Here is a 9,292-nt window from a genome sequence, read left to right as displayed (position 1 = left end):
ATGCTCGATTCTGGCCACAGGAGGAGCTCCTGCTTCATCATCCACTGTGACAATGAGTCCTTTTGATGGAGTACTTCCTCATCCAGCACGCACGCTGCTGGACATTTTAATAGTGTTGTAAATTAGTTAAATTAGTCTCTAAATTTTCCTATTTGACAGGTGCAACTGTCTTTTGGGTTGCTTAGGTAAACAACAAGCTGGGGCTATTTAACAGTCAGGCACTCACTTGGGCTTTGAACTCACGATCTCTCGGTCAGTAGTGATTTATTGCAGCAGGCTACTAACCATTCGCGCCACAGCACAGCCCTGTATTTGATCATATAGGGATCAAATTAATACCTACTGTGATGTCAGAATTGATTTAGACAAGCACTGCTCTAATATTATATCACAATACATTTCAAAGTAAAATGAAAATAACTTGCTTAAACTGATTTTAATGTGTACATGAGCTTATTAGGCATCAGTGAAATAATTTCCAAAATACAGGATGGCAGACCATATTAATAACATCTGGTTCACTACATAGAACACAAACCAATGTAAATAACATCAGATGCTATTCCTAAGTACCTTTCACCTTTCTTTATTTCTAGATGTGTTTATAGTAAAACATATACAGGCATTCCCTGAGTTACAAACATTTGACTTACAAATATATTTGAGTGGAGTTACACTTAAAAATGCACCTTTTATAGATCTTGTTCATAACTTCAGGACCGCCTTATTTAAAAAAGAGATTGAAAATAAAGCTGCTAATCTTGCAAAAGTTTTTGAAAATGATATACATCATGAGAAATACATTAATTATAGTGAAACCTTTCTCCAAAACAGAAGATGGTTTAAATTTGACTGTAATTTAATTTCTACACATAGAAATCTTGCACTCAGTTAACTCATCATCATCATCATCATTTAATTACTTATTAATCGCCCTCCATCCATGATGCTCTAGGCGATTTACAAGATAAAATTGTAAAGGATAAAAATACATACATAAAAATATTAATAAAATTAACATAGATTAAAAGCTCTAGTAAAGAGCCAGGTCTTGAGTGCGAGGGTAAAAGGCCCTAACTCACGCATGGCTCTCATATAGGACTTAAATAGTATATTGTGATAACTGGCGTGTATGGTGGATTTGGTTCTAGTTTTTTTGGTCCTAGATGATATTTTCTATCCTTTGGGGTTAAGTTCTCCATAAGCTCTCATGAATTTGAGGAAACTGTCTAAGTATGCAGATTCTGTCCATTGATATTGTGCAGTTCAATAAATGATACCTGTATTCCTAAAATCTTCAAATTAGAAACTCAAAGTGGCCTTGCAATATCTATCACCGACCCATTTATATGTCTACCAACATTATCTTTATTTCTTTTATGTATAGACTGTTGCTGTCAGATTCCCAAAGTGAATGCTATGGAATCCTGGGTCTTGTAGTTTTCTGGGGCATTAATGCATTTTGGCAGAGAAAACGGAGGGCCTTGTAAAAGTACAACTCCCAGGATGTCATAGCATTGAGCCATAGTAGTTAAAGTGGGGTCAAACTGCTTTAATTCTATATGTATATGCACACCTGGATAATGAGTATTCCCCTAATATGAAGCTGATGTTCCACTGGGTTCAGAGAGATGTTCTTATTCCATAAGCTGGACAGAACATTTCATCATATTCTTAAACAGAAAAATAATGAAAAGAATTATCTGATGCACAGTGGTTCTTCTTTTCAGCCTCATTCAACCCCTATTTCAAATGATGATGATAATTCTATTCTACCTTTTCCCCAGTTCTGCACATAGAGCAGATTAAAATTCATCATAAAATGAATTTAAGAAATAAATGTCAACAGTGAAATTACGTATATACAAGACACATTTTGGCCTGGTTCATATCCTCCCTCTTGAGAACTTCCCCGGACTCATTCTACATCACTCTAGAGATATCATGTCCTTTTGACAAAGAATCTTTGACACAATATACAGTAGCTTGTTTTGTCCCTGATTATATTTCATGTGATTTATGAATGTCAGTTTCACTTTAAATAAAGAGCTGTAAATCTCAGTGAATGAGAAGGTGGGTATATCTGGAGAAGGGTATACTTCCTTATGTGGGCTATGAGATCTTCAGTGAAGGGGGCTAGGCTGAGGCTTACCTCTTGCTTTAGGAGCCCTTGGTGGCACAAAGGATTAACCCCTTGTGCTGGCAGGACTGCTGACTGACAGGTCGGTGATTTGAATCTGGGGAGAGCAGGTCAGCTCCCTCTGTCAGCTCCAGCTCCCCATGCGGGGCATGAGAGAAGCCTCCTACAAGGATGATAAAACATCAGACATCCAGGTGTCCCCTGGGCAACATTCTTGCAGACAGCCAATTCTCTCACACCAGAAACGACTTGCATTTTCTCAAGTCACTCCTGTCATGAAAAAAACCTGTTGCTTTTACTGGTGATACGTAGAGGTTATGGTGATAGCATTATTGCTACTGATAGGGTCTTCTAAGACAAACATATTTTTGCCTAGGATCAAGACTAAATGTGCCAAAGAGATATTGAGTGATAGTGGGCAGATACACTGGTGGAAGACCTCTCACACAATGGCAGCGTCAGTGTAGCTAACCTTGGTAATATTCTGCAGAGGTACAGGTATATGCTTCTGAATGTCCTTTATCATGAAATCCCAGCAATGAGACAGACCAATATAAAACAAGAAATGAGAACCTCAGGGCAGAAGACAGTCAACCAGTTGTTGGGGAAAAGTGAGAGTATCTCTTGTCCAATTGGACTCAAGCCAAAGGAACTATATACAGTGATATCTTGACTTAAGTCTTTAATTTATTCCATGACCAAGCTCTTAACTAAAAATGCTCTGATCTCAAAGCGAATTTCCCCATTGAAATGCTATTAATCTGTTCCGGCTCCCCGACCCCCCCCCATTTTTGTTACATGTTTTAAAATAAGTAAATGTACTTTATAAATAACAAATAATGTATAAATGCTCATTCACATAGGACAATAAAAAAGAAAGATCAACTTTAAAAGGGTAGAAGCAGAAAGTTGCGGCAAGGAAGCACAAAGGGAAGAGGCAGAAGCATCATTTTCTTCATACTGTACTCATTCCAGACTTCCTCCTTCTCTTTCTCTCCCCCCCCCCCCCACCCTCTTCATGAATAAAAACCAGGAATAAAAACCACACAAAATGGACAAACCCAAAGTTCCTCAAAACGGATAAGAGCAAAGCAGACAGCAATATCCCAAAGCAGAATACAAGGCACAGAAGCATGGAAGCTGCTCCCTTGAAGCCCTAAAAGTCTGTACTTTTGAGCTCTTAACTCAAAATGCTGCTCTTATTTCAAAGTGAAACCCAGGTCAAGCGCTGGCTTTTAACTCAAAACACTCTTAAGTTGGCATGCTCTTAAGTAGAGGTTCCACTGTACTCTGATTCGAAAGCTGAAGAATGAAGTTTGAATGTGGAAACACAAATAATGAGAAGTTATAAAAAGTAAAACTAGAAATGGGACACATAAACCATGAAAGCTAAAGTGAACAAAAATTAGACATGTTCAGTGGGATAATTACAGTGTTTTACTCTGGGAATGGCAAACTAAGAAGAAACAATGTAGTAATAATGAGGCAAGACATAGCAAAAGCAGTCAAGGGATATAGTGGAAAATGATTTGAAGAAAAATTATCAATATAACCACAATCCAAACTTATGCTCTAACGACATTCAAGAAAAAAAGGAATTAATCACCAAAACAGGACATTTTATTTTAGCTTTGATTTCATAGAATTAATAGAACTTCTTCCTTAGGGGACTGGAATGGTTTCCTTCTTGTTATCCTTTCAGCATCAGCAAAGATTAAAAAAAAAACCCAACAGGTATATAGAGCTAAAGCTTTTTAGGAAAAGGACTTTAAGGAAAATGCTATATATTTTTAATTGTCCTATTTTTAAAAACGCTTAATAATTTTAAAATTGTATTTTAAATTGTTTTATACTGTTAATATACAAGCTGACTTTTTTGCATGTTTTCAACTATGTTGTAATCATTTTAATTTTGTAAGATGTCTTGAATCCCAGTCTTAAGGAAAAAGCAGGTTATAAGTGCTTGCTGCTTCTGAGAGTAACGTTCTGCACATTTTGTCAAAAAGCAAAATATATAGGGGTAACCAAAGCACATTTGTCCTCTAGATGTAAGGCAATAAATGTAAATGCATGCAAGGAAACTGCTGATCAATAGCAGCTAGTGAGATTTCCTGCATGTATACATCCATTGTACAAGAAGGATACATTTCTAATTCATATCACATTCTTGAATTAACTAGATAATTGGACAAAAGCCGCCATAAGCAATTATCTTCTCCCCTGGGGGAGAAGAGCGGTATATAAATTAAATAAATAAATAAATAAGACCCCAGAAGCTCCTCTAATTAAAGGGGAGGAAGCAAAGTAGGTGTCTATAGTTTAGTTATAGCTTTCTTTTAACTTTTTAAGTTTTACTGGAGATTTTCTGTGTACCCTCCAGGCCAATGTTGCTTGAGTAGCATTAGTTATGCAATCAAAATTGAGAACTGTGTTTATGTGATGAGAAAGTGTGGTAGCAGCCCCATCTAATTATTCCTGGGCCCTCAAACCATTTTCTTCTGTTTTTAATCATGTCAGAAGTGAATTGAGAACATACTGCAAGTTGCTTCTGGTGTGAGTGAATTGGCTGTCTACAGAGACGTTGCCCAGGGGATGCCCAGATGTGTTACCATCCTGCTGGGAGGCTTTTCTCATGTCCTTGCATGGGAAGCTAGGGCTGACAGATGGGAGCTCACCCCGTCTCGCGGATTTGAACCGCCAACCTCCACATCAGCAGTTCAGCCAGCACAAGGGTTTAACCCATTGTGCCACCACAGCCCTTTTTTCTACTGTTAAAGCTGGCTCACATGGCTGGACCTTTTGAATTACCTTTTGCCCTCAGGTGTAGTGAAGGCACTGTATTTTCCTCTGTACTGAAGGAAAACTGAGGCTGGCTCTACACTACCCTATATCCCAGGATCTGATCCCAGATTATCTGCTTTGAAATGAATTATATGAGGCTTCGGGAGCCCCCGATGGTGCAATGGGTTAAATCCTTGTGCCGGCAGGACTGCTGAACCAAAGGTCAGCGGTTCAAATCCAGGGAGCGGGGTGCGTTCCCGTTTGTCAGCTCCAGCTTCCCATGCGAGGACATGAGAGAAGCCTCCCACGGGATGGTAACACATCTGGAGTCCCCTGGGTAACGTCCTTGCAGATGCCCAATTGTCTCACACCAGAAGCAACTTGCAGTTTCTCAAGTCGCTCCTCACATGAAAAAAACATATGAGGCTCCTCTGTCAGATAATCTGGGATGCTTCACTATGTATGAGGAAGGAAGTGCCTTTGACTTAAGCAAGAAAGCATCCTGGGCCATTCGTGGTAACAGGAGAAGAAAAGGCCACCACAGTGGGATCATTGCAGAAGAAGCAATTGGCTGTAAAGGAGCAAGTGGTTATTGAGATTGTCTTTGATTTATTTTATGATGTTTTTATACTTTTCTGTTTTAATTGTTTAATTAGATTGTCATATATTTATTGCATTTTTAAATGTGTTTTTGCTTGGTTATCTTTGTTATTATTGAGCTTGGTCCCACTTGTAAGCCGCCCTGAGTCCCTTCAGGGAGATGGTGGTGGGATAGAAAAATAAAGATTATCATCATCATCATCATCATCATCATCATCATCATCATCATCATCATCATCATCATGTGCATCAGAAAAAAACTAGTTCTGTAACAATGCCTTCACAGATGATCTAAAGAGAAAGAGCAGAAGTTTTGACTGACTGGATTGAGTCTGTTTTCAGTTTTCAGAAAGCCTCAAATTAGTTCTCACAATCAGAAAGAGGGAGAGAGCTCAGGTCAGACTCAATATAGCTGTAATTTGTTTGCATTATGATCCGCTGAAGGATGTATCTACACTGTGGAATTAACACAGTTGGACACAGCTTTAAACTGCCTTAGCTCGATGCTATGGAATCCTGGGAGCTGTAGTTTTACAAAGCCTTTAATCTTTTTTACTGAACAGTGCTCGTGCCTCAGCAAACCATACCTCCCAAGAGTCGATAGCATTGCGCCATGGCAACTTAAAGTGGTGTTCAACTGCACCCAAAAGCCATTCTGTCTCTTGTTGGTATGAGTAAGAAATGTACTGGTATTTGCTTACTGTTTATCATTTTAAAATAGAGTCATAAAAAGGTGGGAACTATAACTATTTCTGTTATCACAGAACTTGTGTAAAGATCAGTTGTCAAAGGGCTGTTAAATTGCAGTTGTTGTGTGATTGCCTGGCTTAAATAAATAGGGAATTGACACAATTCTGACAGCTATGAATTTGAGTCACTGAAGCTGGCAAGTGCATACATGCAGTGAGTCATTTAATGAGGCTCACTTGGGATTGAGTAGCTGCTGAAGAAAAAACAGAACAAAACAGCAGAAGAAGTCAAAAGAAGCAGCAGAGAAACTGTAGGAAGAGGATATCTGGAGAAGTTCTGTAGGAAAGGGAAATTCCAGAGGCAGCTATAAAGAGAGACCTTTGATTAAAGTGCAAATCACACAACAACAGAGAGGAAACCTGCTTCTAATATAATCAGCTTGCTAAACGCTACCGTGGCATTTAGTAGTTATTCTGTCCCATTTTTATTTACACTTACTGTCAATGATAAATTCTATTTGTAAATGAATTCATTGAATATTTTAAATATCTTTTCATGCATAGACACAGCTACTGAAGATGGAGCAAGGGATGACAACAAAGTAATGTAACGTGACAGCAATTGTATTGGCTGTCGCACCCCAGACCTGAAGCCACCTATGTCTAGAACACAGGGCCGGCCCCACCATAGAGGCCACGTGACGCCGCCGCCTCGGGCGCAGGTCCCGGGGGGCGCCGTCAGGCTGGGCGGGAGGCGGGGCACCGCTCTGACAGTGCCCTGCTGCCCGACCAGTGCACCCTGGCCTTGTGGCTCCCTCTTTCGCCGCCCGGGAAGGGGAGGAGGGATCCCATCCTCCCCTCCCCGGGCGGCAAAGCCTCCTTCTTTCGCCGCCCGGGAAGGGGAGGAGGCATCCCCTCCTCCCCTCCCCGGGCGGTGAAGCCTCCCTCTTTCCAACCCTGGCCGCGCCTCCCACGCTGCGTGGGAGGCGGGGCCAGGGTGAATAGCATGGGAGGCGGGGCCAACCCTGGCCCCGCCTCCCACCCAGCGTGCCCTGGCCCCGCCTCCCACGCAGCGTGGGAGGCGGGGCCAGGGCATGCTGGGTGGGAGGCGGGGCCAGGGCACAGGAGGCGGGGCCGGCGGGGGGCGCTTTTCAGCACCCCCGCTTAATATTTAAATTTATCTCCGACCGGCCCTGCTAGAACATCACACATGAGTCCAGAGTAAATACAAACAGTTTATTGCAGGAAGCACACAAAAGTTATGTAGCAAAAAGCAGGAATAAGGAAAGAAGGTGTATAATCCAAACACTCAGCACATCCAAAACAAGACAGTTCAAGAATAGTCCACAAACCAAAAGCAACTTTAGTCCATAGGCAAAACTTGAACAAGGATACACAGCATGAACATGGAAACACTCCCAGGATGCTTGAATCCCAAAATTAAGACAAGAACTAAAGAACCCAGGACTGATTGTAAAAGCCATGTTGCCTGAACTGAAAAGCAAAGGGCTCTCCACTCTGAATATATAGTCATGAAAGCATTACGACTCCCCCTCGATGGATTGTCACCTTGTCGTGGTGAGGGGGCTTGCGTGTTCCAATGAACCTGTGGGCACAACTACTGGAGTCAAGCACTCCCAGGAGTGGCCACAGGGGAGGATCCAGACCAAGAACAATGCAAAGACCCAAAGACCTCAATGGCGGAGCAGGCAGAGGTTAACATGGTACATGTTACAACGGCTGTGAAGGCGGAAGAAGGCTGCAACAGACTGAGAAGCCACTCTCGTTGTGTTAACCACACCACTGCTGGGACCTCACTCTGTGAAGACTGTGCGTTGACCAGCCATGCACCGACCTCCACACATTAAAAAAAAATCACGTACAGGCGTCTTCCAAGAAAAATAAAAACAAACCAACAAAAGTCCCATGGCGATCAGTGAGTGGCGATGGGGGCAGGACTGTGAAATCTGGAAGCCCCTAGTCACAGACTGGCACATGGGCGGTGGATATGGACTCAGTTGCTCTACCTCAAGGTCCGAGGCAGTTGAGTAGTCCGGCAGCTGTATCCATGACTGAGCAGCCCTTTTAAGGATCCGCTCTGCTCACGCCACACGGGGAAGGGGCTAGAAAAGTTTCCTTAAACATAGTCTGCCTCTCTTACCCTGACTGGACTGCCGCGTCCAGAGGGGTCACCACTCTGCAGCCAAAAAAAAAAGAAATGAACTTTGGAACATGGAACGTTCGGACACTGTCGGATAACACTGACAGCGAATGCCCCAAACGTAGGACTGCTATCATTGCAAGGGAGCTGGGACGCTTTAACATCGACATAGCAGTGCTTCAGGAGACCCGGAGAGAGGAGAGGGACAGCTGAAGGAAGAAAAAGGAGGCTACACGTTCTTCTGGAAGGAACTGCCTGAAGAAGAGTGAAGAATACATGGAGTTGGCTTTGCTATCAGGAATGACCTGGTGAAGCACCTGACTGAAGCACCCATTGGCATCAACGAACGACTCTCAACCCTCCAAATTAACCTTGCCAAAAACCAACATGCAACAATCATATGTGCCTATGCACCAACACTAGATGCTGACAAAGACATTAAGGAAAATTTTTATTGTCAGCTGGACACCATCCTATCGGAGATACCTAAGGAGGACAAAATCATCCTCCTGGGGGACTTTAATGCAAGAGTCGGACGGGACTCTGACCTGTGGCCAGGGATCATAGGAAAAGACGGGGTTAGAAACAGCAACTCGAATGGCATTTTGCTTCTCACCAAATGCAGAGAGCACAACCTTGTCATCACCAACACGCTCTTCCGCCAGAAAAACAAGCTCAAGACATCATGGAAGCATCCCCGGTCAAAGCATTGGCACCTCACGTGCCAGAGACTGCCGCGATGTGCTTCTCACAAGAGCCATGACAGGTGCTGATGACTGCTGGACAGACCGCAGGTTAATCCAATCCACGATGGCTATCAAGATCGTCCCCAAACGCAGACTCCAAGGAAGAAAAACAAGGCATAAAATGAACACCCAAGCCCTTCAGGAGCCCTCCAAACGAGCCCTTCTCCAAACAACA

Source organism: Anolis carolinensis, chromosome 3 (assembly GCF_035594765.1).
Source record: "Anolis carolinensis isolate JA03-04 chromosome 3, rAnoCar3.1.pri, whole genome shotgun sequence".
Taxonomy (NCBI): domain Eukaryota; kingdom Metazoa; phylum Chordata; class Lepidosauria; order Squamata; family Dactyloidae; genus Anolis; species Anolis carolinensis.
This window is presented reverse-complemented; position numbering follows the sequence as displayed.